The sequence below is a fragment of the Euprymna scolopes genome, chromosome 44 (genome assembly GCF_053919585.1).
Source record: "Euprymna scolopes isolate OS-2025 chromosome 44, ASM5391958v1, whole genome shotgun sequence".
Taxonomy (NCBI): domain Eukaryota; kingdom Metazoa; phylum Mollusca; class Cephalopoda; order Sepiida; family Sepiolidae; genus Euprymna; species Euprymna scolopes.
In genome coordinates, this window is record NC_136525.1 from 28939926 (window position 1) to 28955757 (window position 15832).

Sequence of the window (15832 nt, forward strand, 5' to 3'; positions counted from 1 at the left end):
CTATCTTTGTGGTTTCCTCCCTCAATGATGACACTCATCGTCCAAGTGTCACTTCTGAGCAGGGCAGGGATTTTCTGAAAGCCCTCCCGGTCTAGACGCATTTTGATTGAATAGTCCCCTACCATAAGGCTATGAGGGCCACGTGCCGGGAGGACAGCTTTGACGTGCCCATACTGCCTCATTATAGCTCCTAGTTGCATAGAGTCAAGAAACCAGGGGACGCCTAAAATGTAAATATTTGTTTGCCTCCTGCTCAGATATTCTGGCTTGAAGCGCAGATTTTTCCACTTCAAGTCGGACTTGGACAATTTAATCGCATCATCGTCGGTCAGCAGCAGCAGGTCCCACATGGCATAGCTGCGACGACAAATGTACGTCACAGGTATTTTGAGGTCCCCCAGCACCTCCGCCATGATATCTTTTGAAACCCCTGTCAGACCTTTTTTCTTTCAGTCCGTGGTTATCACAGACTATCCTTTTTGATAGTTTTCCGATGACTCCTGGCAGGGGTTTAATAATATTAATGTGGAATTGATATTTGACCTAATTCACTTCTTAGTTAATTCATCAAGTTTTTCGTTCGTATTGCATCACGTTCATTTTTTAAATTGTTTCTTTTTAGACGATTTTTTTTTATAGTTTTAACATTGTTTGTTTTTATAATATTTAAACGGGGTTATGACTCCGCTTTGTTTTCATTTTGCCACCCCCCCAACCACACACGCCTCTAAAAACCAGGGCAACGCTGGGCACGCCCCCCCCCCCGCTAGTATATATATATATATATATATATATATATATATATATATATATATATATATATATATATATACATACATATATATATATAGTGGCGTAACGTCAGTTTTTGCTGCCTCTTCCCCCGCTGGCATATTATTACCTGTTCCCTCCCTCGCATGCATATAATTACCTGTTTTCCCCCCTCCCACTGGCATATGATTACCTCTTTTGCCCCCAACTGCTGGCATATGATTACCTCTTTCGCCCCCCCCCCTACTGCTGGCATATGACAACCTGTTAAAACCTTCAAAATTCACAAAGCCCTCAAAATATTTATTTTCATTGAACACACAATTCCCTTCAGATTAATGTTTACACAATTCCTCCTTTTTTAAAAATGTTAATTTAATTTAACAATTTCTTTTCAATAATTTGAATAATAATAAGTATGTATACATTAATCTGAAGGGAATTATGTAAACGTTAATATGTAACAAAAGAAACCGAATACTGTTTTTCAAAACAAAAACGTATGCTTCAAATTATTAAAAAAATGTTAAATTAATTTGCTACACAAACAAATATAATAAATTTAAATGAGAACATTTGGACACCAGAAAATGTTATGAAATGATAAAATCATTTTTATTTACTTTTTTGTTGTTAAAGTCCGAATTTTTGCCAAATACAATGGCTGTATCAAAAAGAGGATAGCCCGATGTAGTTTTCTTTTCTTTTTCTTCATAATGTTATAATTAAGCGGTCGAGTCTCTTGAAGAGAAAAAAAAAAAAACGTCATAGTGTGTAATCGCTCGATTTAAGCGCAAAATTTAAGAAATGGAAAGTTTTTAGAAAACTTTTTTTCATAAATTTAAATGAGAACATTTGAAACATGAAAATCATTTTTATTTACTTTTTTATTGTTGTTATTTCCGAATTTTTACAAAAAACATGGCTATATCAAGGAGAGGTTACTCCGATGGAGTTTTCTTTTCTTTTTCTTCATAGTGTTATCGAGCTTCCCGAAGAGAAAAAAAAATCTTGTATCCATGCTTATGGAAATCTGTGTGTCTAATCGCTTGGTTTAAGCGCAAAATTTAAGAAATTTGTTGTTGTTAACAATGTTTCAATCATTTTAAAAATAGTTTAAATTATTTTTTTAAATAAATGTATTTATGAATTGAAAATACGGCAATAAATTTATTTTTTTTGTGAGAAGTTAGTTGAACATTTACAAACATACTTTTCGCGCTTTTTTCGGTAAAGTTATCAATAACTCTATCAAAATTCACTCTGTCGACAAGTTCCCTCTCTATGGAGAGGATTGCCAAGTCTGTAAGCCTTGTCTGGCTCAATTTTGATCAATGTAGTTTTTATGAGCTTCAGTTTCGAGAAAGACCGCTCACAGCTTGCAACGCTAATAGCTCAGGTAAGGAAAATTGCGCAGCAAGATTACAATATTAAGAACGGAATCCCCAAGGTGGTATCTCTGTATAAAGTTCAAAAGTTCAAGAGGTCTGTTGATTTTATCTTTTGCTGAAGCTTTCACAAATACTGTAATCTGTTCCTTTCGGCAAATAATTTATCTTTATCTATATCATCGTCAACTTCACTAAGCTTACAATCATAACTATCATCAAGCAGATTTGACTGTGTAAGAAAAGCGTATTTACTTGCAAGATTGTGAACTTATTGAAATCTGCAAGATATATCTTTAGTCAACCTGTCTATGACAGACAGCATTTCCCGTCTCAACTCAGTATGAATCCCAGTGTTGCATCAGTCAATCGTTCACCACCCATTCGTTTCTTTTTGCGGATACGATGCTCCATGCTTATCCCCATTTCAGAGCAGAGTTTTTTGACTCGTCTATTGCGGTATCCACCATCTTTTCTCTATTCTGAAGAAGGCAATTTCTCAACGCTGTCAGCCTGACAGAACTTTGTTGCAGATCGAGCCCCTTTTCTTGAAAATACTTCTGGGCATCATTGATTTCTGGGAGAATAGTTGTCCAAAGACTTAAAAATAAAAGAAACGGAAACGACAATACCGAGTTGAGAATTAAAGATGCATCTGATCTTGTGGTTGCATTTTCTCCTTCTTCTGTGAGCTGTTCCAGGACAATGACGACTTCCAATAATTTTTTTACCACAACATTTACAGCATCTAATCGACTACTCCATCTTGTTTCCACAGCCCGCTTGATACTTAGACCGGTCAATTGAAGCAAGACGTCCCAGCGATTTGTAGATGCAGAAAACAGCGAGAATATCCGGTTCAGTATGAAAAAAAAAAAACATGTAACAGAGTGAACCGCTACAGAAGCGGCATGTAGATGCAGAAAAGAACGAGAATATCCGGTTCAGTATGAAAAAAAAAAACATGTAACAGAGTGAACCGCTACAGAAGCGGCATGTAGATGCAGAAAAGAACGAGAATATCCGGTTCAGTATGAAAAAAAAAACATGTAACAGAGTGAACCGCTACAGAAGCGGCATGTAGATGCAGAAAAGAACGAGAATATCCGGTTCAGTATGAAAAAAAAAACATGTAACAGAGTGAACCGCTACAGAAGCGGCATGTAGATGCAGAAAAGAACGAGAATATCCGGTTCAGTATGAAAAAAAAAAAACATGTAACAGAGTGAACCGCTACAGAAGCGGCATGTAGATGCAGAAAAGAACGAGAATATCCGGTTCAGTATGAAAAAAAAAAAACATGTAACAGAGTGAACCGCTACAGAAGCGGCATGTAGATGCAGAAAAGAACGAGAATATCCGGTTCAGTATGAAAAAAAAAAAACATGTAACAGAGTGAACCGCTACAGAAGCGGCATGTAGATGCAGAAAAGAACGAGAATATCCGGTTCAGTATGAAAAAAAAAACATGTAACAGAGTGAACCGCTACAGAAGCGGCATGTAGATGCAGAAAAGAACGAGAATATCCGGTTCAGTATGAAAAAAAAAACATGTAACAGAGTGAACCGCTAGAGAAACGGCATGTAGATGCAGAAAAGAACGAGAATATCCGGTTCAGTATGAAAAAAAAAAACATGTAACAGAGTGAACCGCTAGAGAAGCGGCATGTAGATGCAGAAAAGAACGAGAATATCCGGTTCAGTATGAAAAAAAAAAACATGTAACAAAGTGAACCGCTACAGAAGCGGCATGTAGATGCAGAAAAGAACGAGAATATCCGGTTCAGTATGAAAAAAAAAAAACATGTAACAGAGTGAACCGCTACAGAAGCGGCATGTAGATGCAGAAAAGAACGAGAATATCCGGTTCAGTATGAAAAAAAAAAACATGTAACAGAGTGAACCGCTAGAGAAACGGCATGTAGATGCAGAAAAGAACGAGAATATCCGGTTCAGTATGAAAAAAAAAAAAACATGTAACAGAGTGAACCGCTACAGAAGCGGCATGTAGATGCAGAAAAGAACGAGAATATCCGGTTCAGTATGAAAAAAAACATGTAACAGAGTGAACCGCTACAGAAGCGGCATGTAGATGCAGAAAAGAACGAGAATATCCGGTTCAGTATGAAAAAAAAAACATGTAACAGAGTGAACCGCTACAGAAGCGGCATGTAGATGCAGAAAAGAACGAGAATATCCGGTTCAGTATGAAAAAAAAAAAAACATGTAACAGAGTGAACCGCTACAGAAGCGGCATGTAGATGCAGAAAAGAACGAGAATATCCGGTTCAGTATGAAAAAAAAAACATGTAACAGAGTGAACCGCTACAGAAGCGGCATGTAGATGCAGAAAAGAACGAGAATATCCGGTTCAGTATGAAAAAAAAAAACATGTAACAGAGTGAACCGCTACAGAAGCGGCATGTAGATGCAGAAAACAACGAGAATATCTGGTTCAGTATGAAAAAAAAAAAACATGTAACAGAGTGAACCGCTACAGAAGCGGCATGTAGATGCAGAAAAGAACGAGAATATCCGGTTCAGTATGAAAAAAAAAAACATGTAACAGAGTGAACCGCTACAGAAGCGGCATGTAGATGCAGAAAACAACGAGAATATCTGGTTCAGTATGAAAAAAAAAAACATGTAACAGAGTGAACCGCTACAGAAGCGGCATGTAGATGCAGAAAACAACGAGAATATCCGGTTCAGTATGAAAAAAAAAAACATGTAACAGAGTGAACCGCTACAGAAGCGGCATGTAGATGCAGAAAACAACGAGAATATCTGGTTCAGTATGAAAAAAAAAAACATGTAACAGAGTGAACCGCTACAGAAGCGGCATGTAGATGCAGAAAAGAACGAGAATATCCGGTTCAGTATGAAAAAAAAAAACATGTAACAGAGTGAACCGCTAGAGAAGCGGCATGTAGATGCAGAAAAGAACGAGAATATCCGGTTCAGTATGAAAAAAAAAAACATGTAACAAAGTGAACCGCTACAGAAGCGGCATGTAGATGCAGAAAAGAACGAGAATATCCGGTTCAGTATGAAAAAAAAAAACATGTAACAGAGTGAACCGCTAGAGAAGCGGCATGTAGATGCAGAAAAGAACGAGAATATCCGGTTCAGTATGAAAAAAAAAACATGTAACAGAGTGAACCGCTACAGAAGCGGCATGTAGATGCAGAAAAGAACGAGAATATCCGGTTCAGTATGAAAAAAAAAAACATGTAACAGAGTGAACCGCTACAGAAGCGGCATGTAGATGCAGAAAAGAACGAGAATATCCGGTTCAGTATGAAAAAAAAAAACATGTAACAGAGTGAACCGCTACAGAAGCGGCATGTAGATGCAGAAAAGAACGAGAATATCCGGTTCAGTATGAAAAAAAAAACATGTAACAAAGTGAACCGCTACAGAAGCGGCATGTAGATGCAGAAAAGAACGAGAATATCCGGTTCAGTATGAAAAAAAAAACATGTAACAGAGTGAACCGCTACAGAAGCGGCATGTAGATGCAGAAAAGAACGAGAATATCCGGTTCAGTATGAAAAAAAAAAACATGTAACAGAGTGAACCGCTACAGAAGCGGCATGTAGATGCAGAAAAGAACGAGAATATCCGGTTCAGTATGGAAAAACATGTAACAGAGTGAACCGCTACAGAAGCGGCATGTAGATGCAGAAAAGAACGAGAATATCCGGTTCATGAAAAAAAAAACATGTAACAGAGTGAACCGCTACAGAAGCGGCATGTAGATGCAGAAAAGAACGAGAATATCCGGTTCAGTATGAAAAAAAAAACATGTAACAGAGTGAACCGCTACAGAAGCGGCATGTACACAAGCCAGATTTAATGAATGGTTAATGCATGGCACAAACAGAGCTTTTGGGTTGATTTCGGAGATTCGTTTCTGTACACCTGATCGGTGGCCTGATTGTAAAAGTAAGCGTGGTTGTGTATAGAAGCAATAACATCGAGACGACTAGTAAATTCTTGAAACCTTTGGGTGGTTTGTTGCCACCGAAAGACATGGACATTTTGCCAACATTAAAATGTAAGTGTATTTCTAAAAATCTATTCTAAATACTTTTAAACTGTTTTATAGATTAAAAAAAAGAATTACTATTTTTACAACTTTTTATTATTTTTTCATATTTAAACTTTTATTATATAAAAACTTACAAGTAGTAGTAGTAGTAGTAGTATATTGAGTCTCTCGGTTAGGTTACTCTTATAAAATAAGATTCTATTTTTAGGCGATTACGCGTTAACGAATCAAAACAATTATTTAAGAATTTAGGGTGGAGATCTGCTTCAGTATTAATTGGACGTAAAATGATTTTTCATTTCAGAAACATTTTAGAACTAAAATTATTATTTTTCTTATGAAAATAAATTCTGTAAGCTTTTCTGGGGTGGGGTGAGGGGTCTAAGCGTATAGGCATAGTTTTACAACACTGCCAGTCAGATTACGGGTTAGTGAACATTTCTACAATATTAGAGTAGCCTGGAAATGATGATTATTCATCATTTTAGGTTAAATTAATGTACGAAAGTTTAAATTTAAAAATAATTGTTTACGCTTTTTTCCGGCAAGATTTTCAAGGTGTCTACATGCAATTGCATAAAACAAAATGAAAGTCGAATAAAACAAAAGGAAAATATCAGTTTTAGCCAAGGGTGTTAGTCTAAAATTCTCACAAGATTAGTAAAAAGTATTTCTATTATAATTATCTGTATCTTGCTTTTTTTTTTTTTCATTTTTTACAAATCAATCTACGACATATCTATAACATTGTCAGTAGTAATAACCGGGCGAATATAGGGTAAACGCATAAACATTGTTTGGTAGAGAGAACGTATAGAATAGTTAAGAATACATTCACATCCGTTTTTAAGTTAATAATTCTAGCGTTATAATCAGGATTCGGTTCTGGAAGAGACAGGGGAAAAATAGCTTCTCCCATCATGCTCTGCCTTCCCAGGATGCCCTTCGCGTATACAAATGCGCTGGCCATCCTTTCCTTCTTCTTTCCCAAAGAGCGATGCAGATACGCCGATACGTTTCTTTTTTTTTTCTTCTTCTTTTCTAACCATATACCCCACAGAATTGTTTTCTATATAGTAACTATGTTATTTAGAAACTGATGTTTAAAATGGAGAAGGGACTTTGTTAACTATTCTGTTCTTATACCGTTTTATTTTGCATAACAATCGTTAATTATTTTCAATTGTTTATGAAATATTCAAATAGCATTTTGCCAAATCGGCTTTGTTTTAAAAGAGAAGTGCATCTTTAGTTGTTTCATTATTTTCAATTAATTAAAAGGAAAACATACAAGAAAAATATTTAGACCACCTCCCATATATTTAATATATGTCCCTCCCACCACACACTAAGTGCATTTTCTGTTTGCGAAAATATATGCAGACATGAGAAGGTTTTAGAGTAATTCGAAACAAAAGAAAAAGACAAAAACAAATCATTAATTAAATATTTAGAAATTTAAAAAGAATCGAAATCGGAATCGGGAATCGTATCGGAATCGGGAATTTAAGACAGAATCGGTAATTGAATCGGAATCGGGAAAAAATTTGGAAGCGTCCCATCACTAATATACACACACACACACGCGCGCATATATATGCATATATATGTATACATATACACACACACACACACACACACACACACACACACACACACACATATATATATAACTACTTAATTTACTCACATAAAATTAATGCACGAAAGTATAGATTTATGCGTAAACTTTAAGTATTTACTTCAAAAGTGCTCAATATATAGGTAGAGCTAGTTAGTAATTTATAAAATACTAGCGGGGGTACCCGGCGTTGCCCGAGTGTTTGTTTCCGGGACGGGGGGGGAGTTTTAAAAAATGTTATGGTAGGTAAGTAGGAAGGATCAAACCCGGAGTCATGAGTAAAAGTAGGAAAATAAAGTGTGAAAAAAAAAAACAAAAAAAAAAAAACATCTGCAACGTTAACAGTTCGGCCACCAAGAAAAGTCCATTCCAGTTGTTTAGGAAAAAAAAAACAAAAAAAAAACGACTACGGTAGATCGGCGCGAACGTGAAAATATAATGTGAATTGTCCAGCACGCTAACCACTACGCCACAGAGCACTGCAGTTTAGTTTAGTGATTTTAAATAACTTCACATAAAAGAACTACGAAGCCAAACCGGTGTTCTCTTCTCAACTGTTCCTTGTGAACGATCCTCAAACGGTGTTAAGTGGTGGCAGGGGGAGGAGGAATTTATTAGAGAGAAAATATTTTACCACTTCCATTGATTTTAACCGATTTTGGCCGTGACTTCTCAGCAGAAAAAGTATAGAAATCTAAGATTATCGAGGAATTTGAGAAATAATAAGCCTATAACACACCTCAGATATTGTTCTGCCGTTTGTGCATATTATATTTGCATGAAATATCTTGATTTTTAATCCTATTAATATCAAAATCAGACGGGAAAAAATGAGTTCCTTTTATTTATATATAGAGAGAGAAGATATATGGCGATTAAGCTACACTGAATATTCTGCGCATAAGCCTGAAGAGTCCTAGAGGGGATGAAACGCGAATATTCAGTGTAGCTTAATCGCCATATATATTTTATAAATTACTATATATATATATATATATATATATATATATATATATATATATATATATATATATATATATGGTATGTATGTATGTATGTATGTATGTATGTATGTATGCATGCATGTATATATGCATATATACACCTAGGGGATCGGACGAAAGGACATCAGAAACCGGACAAAAGCCACTACCTAATTAAAGCAAAAACAGATAAAATCCCAAATGAAACATTCAAAACACTTTTTATATATTTTTTAATTTAATAAAATTTAGGATATTAGACACCGGAGAACTAATTTTGGCAAGGTATGAAAATTAATCATATACAGAATAAATGTCAATTGAGTTTAAAATCATTCTTAAAGACGATATAGTTTTAAATAGGATTCAAGTACCTCTCACAGAAATATACATATTTTTAAATATTTACTCTTGTTTGAAAGCAAGTAAATCGATTTTTCTAAGTTAGGTACGTGTTCTAAGATTTTTCTTGTATTATCTTTTACAATTATTATATTAATAAAAAAAAGTAAAAATTAAAATCCTATTACCAGAATAAATTAGTCATAATAAATTTCGGTTTAATTAGTGATTATAAAATTTTGTTAATAGTTTGAAAAAAATTAATTACTCCATGATTGTTCGAAACTTGACAGAAATTAGGCTGTATTTAAACTATCGAATAGAAAGCCACTTAAATAGTATTTGAGGTGTAGCGATTAGTTCCCATTTAAAATTATATTCCCTGATAAAATGTGTTTGCAGTCGATTTTTATTCTGTACTTGCTTAATGTTTCTACAATTCCAAAATTACGTAATTTTCTGTTGCAAATTTTCCGTTGTATCATTTAATTATCATTGATGTTTGAAAGTATTTTTCTTGGCAAAAATGTTTTGTTTAATTTTTCAACATTTTTTGGAACATGTAAATCAACTGCTTTCTTTGAAAAGTTGCCTAGAGACTTAATGCAACTTTTTTAAAACTCATATTTTTATGTCATTATCATTTTAGATTTAGTCATAATTTAAAAACAATAAATATTTATAATTAGTACCAATAATGAAAATTTAAATTAAAAAGTTTAAATAATCGGTTTTTGAATCGTAAATTAGGGACACATTTTTCCGATTCCGATACCTTCAAAAGTTCCGCTTTTTTACAACATTTTCAGTATAAAATTTAAACATTTTTGTTAGCTTTTATTTATTTTATTTATTTTTCATATTTTCTATTTTTATCCTCACTAAATGCCGCCCCTTGGTATGTGCCGCTCGTAAAATAGAGACACATTTTTCCGATTCCAATATCCCCCAAAGTTCCGGTTTTTTAAAAACTGTTCAGTATAAAATTTCAAATATTTTGTTAGCTTTATTTATTTTTTATTTATTTTTTCTATTTTCTATTTTCCCCTCTCAAAATGCCGCCCCCTGACATTCGCCGGTTTGTAAAATAGGGAGATATTTTTCTGATTCCGATACCTCCAAAAGTTCTGATTTTTTACAAACTTTTTCGGTATAAAATTTCAAATTTTTTGTTAGCTTTCATGTATTTTAATTTATTTATTTTTACCCTCTCAAAATACCAACCCCCGGGACGTGGCATACTTATATATATATATATATATATATATATATATATATATATATATATATATATATATATATATATATATATATAATTTTTTACAGAATAACTGTTACTTGTTCAGCAGCATTGCTTCGAATAAAGCCTTCATCAGATGATGACTCTCACGATACCACTAGATTTTGTCGGATTGTTGCCATTCTGTGGAATTGCGATATCCACGATGATGCAGATAGAACCTTGTCTTGCATTTTCTTTGTTTTGTCTTGTTTGACGGACAAAGACCAATATTGTTAACGAACGTGGAAGTTGAGTTCGCAATATAACCTCTTTTCGATAGAAAATACAACGGTTTTCCAGCCATGTCTGATACATTGTCCTTGTAAGAATAATAAAATATATTTAAAGAACACAGCACAAAACAACAAGAAAGTTCTCTTTAACAATAACAATTTGAAATATTTATTGGTAGCAGGGTTGTGTGTGTGTGCGCGCGCGCGTGTGTGTGTTGGCAGAATTAATTGGAATCGGAAAAATCTTAGTCCTACTACAAATTTTCCTATTTTTTCTTGACATTAAAAAAAAATGAAAATTTACAATTTTTTATTTTTATTGAAAAAATATGGTAAACAAAGTGTTAACCTGCCTATCCTCTTTGTAATTATTTTCACACATATGTGCTAAAGCTTTAGATGACGCATCTAAGAGTGTTCACAATTTAATATTAAAAGATTTTTATGCGGGACAATTTTTTTTTTATGGCGACCCCTTAGCTTTGGTCTGATATATATTTTCTGAAATAATTAACGTTATACTGTATGTTTTCTGTTTTAGCTCAAATGCAAAACACACAACGAGTTTATTAAAATCTTGGATACAATTCACAAAGCGAACATATCTATGATCACATTCAATAAGAAACATAAACTGTCAGGTTGGAGATTTTTGTGGATTTAATTTTAACATAAAATGATTTCCCTTCCTTGGATCATTCAAACTTTTAGCGCAGTTAAATTCCAATTTTATTTTTTGATGAAATAACATAGTTCTAATACCTTATTTTTAACAAAAAAATAATGATTGCGAAAAGCACTCAATTAAGAATGCAATATTTATAAAGTATGAGAAAAATGATTAAAAATAAAACAATTGATCAAATATTAAATGAGCTCCTTATTCCGACACATTCAAGCAGTTTACCCAAAAATGTATTTTTCAACAAACAATAAATTCCTACATTATTATTATTATTATTAATGTTATTATTATTGTTAATTATTATTGTTATTATTATTGTTATTATTATTGCTATTATTATTGTTATTATTATTGTTATTATTATTGTTATTATTATTATAATTGTTATTATTATTGATATATTATTGCTGTTATTATTATTGTTATTATTATTTTGGTTATTATTATTATTATTATTATTGTTATTATTATTGTTATTATTATTATTATTGTTGTTGTTGTTATTATTATCGTTATTGTTATTATTATTATTGTTATTATTATTATTATTATTATTATTGTTATTATTATTATTATTATTATTTTTATTATTATTATTATTCAATTAACTTCACAGTGTTGTGATGTTTTACACTTTTTTTCCCATCAAAAGCGGGTTCTTACACCAAAGTTAGGATAGTCAAAGAGTCAATTAGATGCAAAGCACCTGGCGTAGGATGTTTGCTGAGCCAAGCAGAACTGACTTCTGAAGTACGGTGATGTGGTGTTCCAAGGAGTTCAGCTGTTTCATCAGAAATTGAGCCAAGCGCACCTATGATTAATGGCACGATGGAAGTTTCTTATTCCACAATTTAGCAATCTCCACCTTCAGTTTCTAATATTTCCGGAGTTTCTCATTCTTTTTGTCTGCTAAATTGATGTCATTTGGACAAACCACATCAATAATTTGGCATTTTCTGGTATTTTTTGTTCACAACTACAATATCCGGTTTCCTATGAGTTATCTCTAAGTCACACTGAATCATGAAATCCCAGAAAATCTTAACGTTCTCATTTTCCACTACCCCTTCTGGGTGACGTTAGTACCATTTTTCCGTCACTTGAATACCAAACTTTTGACACAAACTCCAGTGCAGATTTGTACAAACTTTGTCATGGCGACATTTGTACTCTTTCTGAGCAAGTATACAATACACACTAACAATGTGTGACAATATTTCAAGAGATATCCATCACAACCTGCACTTATCAGAACAGTCCTTCCCATAGATGTTTTTATTTATCGCATTTGTATTTAGTGCCTGTTCTTGAGCAGCAAATATAAGATAGTCTGTTTCTCTTTTCAAGTCACCTTTTGACAGAAAATTCCACGTTTCCTGACATTTTTGTGTCTTAGTATCTTACTCAAACTGACCATGAAGTTTCATTCTTACCAACTCAGTCACATTTTCTGCTTCAATTCTTTCCTTGTATTTTGGCTTATCTTTCAATGAATCTTTATCTAGCTCTTCCTCTTTCGCCACTACTGCGAGTAATGTTTTATAACTGTTAGCCAATCAGTGGTGAACACTTCCAAGCTCTTTTCGATACATTTTTCAATCTCAATCAGCCCCCTTTCTCCTTTCTTTCTTGAGATATACAGCCTTAGCACATTAGAATTCGGGTGAAGTGCTGCATACTTGACCAACAGTTTCCGTGTGTCTATATCCAGCGTCTTCATTTCCTCCTGTGTCCATCCTACAAAAGCTGCACTGTATTGAATTACAGCAACTGCCCATGAATTGATGGCTGCGAACAATTCCTACAAATCGTTTTAGATTTCAGTAGCAAAAATTTGAGTTTCCTCATATACACATCTTTCGTCTTCTCTTTTATTTCATTGCAAAGCATCGTATCAAGTTCAAGCACACTCAGATACTTGTAGCCTTCTGCATCAGGTTCTCCTAGTCTTTTACCATTTGACAAAATGATGCCTTTTATGGCCCCTCCCTCCCCTCTCTTCCCTCTCTCCCCATCTCTCCCCTCTCTCCCCATCTTTCCCCTCTCTTCCCTCCCTTCCCTCTCTCCCCTCTCTCCCCTCCCTTCCCTCTCTCCCCTCCCTTCCCTCTCTCCCCTCTCTCCCCTCTCTCTCCATCTCTCCCCTCTCTCCCCTCTCTCCCCTCGTTCCAAACTCCATATTTATGTCTTCACTCAACTGCGGAACAGTTTGAACTAGGGGGTCAATTTCCTTTTCTGTTTTGCCAAACAATTTCAGATCACCCATGAATAACATGTGGCTGATCTTCAGTCCGTTCTTCTCCAGTTGGTTTCCCATTTTTGTTTCTCTTACTACATGAGTCAAGTACAGAAACAGTGATTCTCTCATCAAGTATAGGGTATGTAATTGATTTGTTTATTTTTTATTTACATTTAAGTAAGTTTAAATGTGTGCATCACTGCATCATCGTCATCGAGGCGACTTGACGTTTGTAACAGTTTCACCGTTTGAATTCATATCAATGGACAGACAACGATTCTCTCGTCAAGTATATTGTATGTGATTGATTTGTTCATTTTTATTAACGTGTAAATATGTTTAAATGCGTGCATCGTTGTTATCGTTGTGGTCGTTGTGGATACTTGGTGCTTGTATCGATTTTGGGTAGAAAGAGCTAGTCTTAGCCGACAATCTTTCTAGGGCTCTTGTCTCAATAAAAGCACTGCAATTTGTCAACATGCCAGGCTTAAAACGTTTCTCCATCAGTGAAATATTTCACTGATGGAATCTCGAACCATGTTTATCACTCACATCAGTAAAATTCTCTGCAAAATTCTCGAAAATGACAATTTTGCAATAAACTGTACCTAATTCGACAAAAAGACGACCAGAAATGGCTTTTACATGCTATTGTGTATATACAAGTCTTCTGTTTTTTTTTCGGGTGTTGCACAGTGTAATGAGCAAACGATATGTTTACTCATTTTTGAATGATTGCCTTTGTGTCATCCTTTCATTGGTCGATTTAAGTTTTAAAATGTAAATTCTGACAGACGGAAAAAATGTAAATTCTGACAGACGGGAATTTGAAGATTTGAGCGGCTTTTCATCAGATGAGAAATTGGATTTGACTCGTCTACAATTTTCTTAGTTATAAGAATTGTATTCATGCAAAATAATCTTTTCTCTTTTATAACTTGATATGAGAATGTCAAGAAGATATTTGAAGGCACTTTATTTGATCATACTTTTAAAATATAGAGAAGTTGAGACATCTATCTCTTTTCGTTTTACATAAAATTTAACATTTAAAGTTATTTTTGTACTGTAGATATTTTTGTGAAATATAAGACACTTAAAATTATTTTCGAGGAAAAGATCCGACAACTATGTTGACTGACAGTCATTTAACTTTTTGTGAAGTTATAGAAACTTTAAATTAATTTCTTGGCAAATATCCGAGAATTGAAAAAGATTTGTGACGCAAAGTCAATTCAAGTCATATTTGAAAAACCCAAAATAATAATTGTTGTATTCAAAGGAAAAAAAGTTATAAAAAATGTTATTATTTAACGAAAATAAAATTTGGAAAACGGAATCCAAATGTCCCCTAAATTTATTGAAAATATCGGAGAATAATCCGAATTTTGTATTTTAGTTTCTACGATTAATTATTTAAAAAATGTCATTGAAGTTAACATTCATTTATCCAAACAATAAATAAATAAAAAGAAAGAAAGAAAGAACGTATATATACATATCTTCATATATTTTATTTAACGTTTGCAGCTCAGAAATTCTTATTTCTTTACTAAAAAATAAAAGAAAAAATTCTAAAAAATATCTTATTAGATTTAGATTATGGCCCCTACCTAAGGTATTGACGACAGCCACTGGCTGTAACTACCCCGTAAGGCAGTGGAGACCCGACACTACTTTCTTCCTTCCTTTCTTTCTAAAGTACGCTTTGCGAATAAACCTTTCCCTTGTTAAGTTGAAGAAGTTGTTTGTCATTTGTTCATATAATTGTGTTATTTTATTTTATTAGGGAAATTCCCTAAAATGGTGACTCCGTCGTGATAACACATTTCCGAACAGACACTTCTTTCGCGTTTTAACAGGGCAAGGCGCGCATTTTAAAAACCAGCACATGGTTTCCGACCACCCACATAAACAGACAACGGATTCGGGAGAGCACGTTTAAAAAAAAAAAAGACGTTATTTCCCTCTCTTCCTTATTGTTTTTTTTTCCGTTATATATATATATATATATATATATATATATATATATATATATATATATATATATATATATATATATATATTATAAACTAAGGAGCATACAAAAAAAACCCATATCATCCTCGTCAAACACGTAAACGAAAACTAAAGCCGAAACATTTTCAAAGACACGTGTCACACACAAAAAAAGCTGAAAATATTTTAACAGAAACGCATTTCATTTCAAATACATCCCACATTTTCACGGATAATGA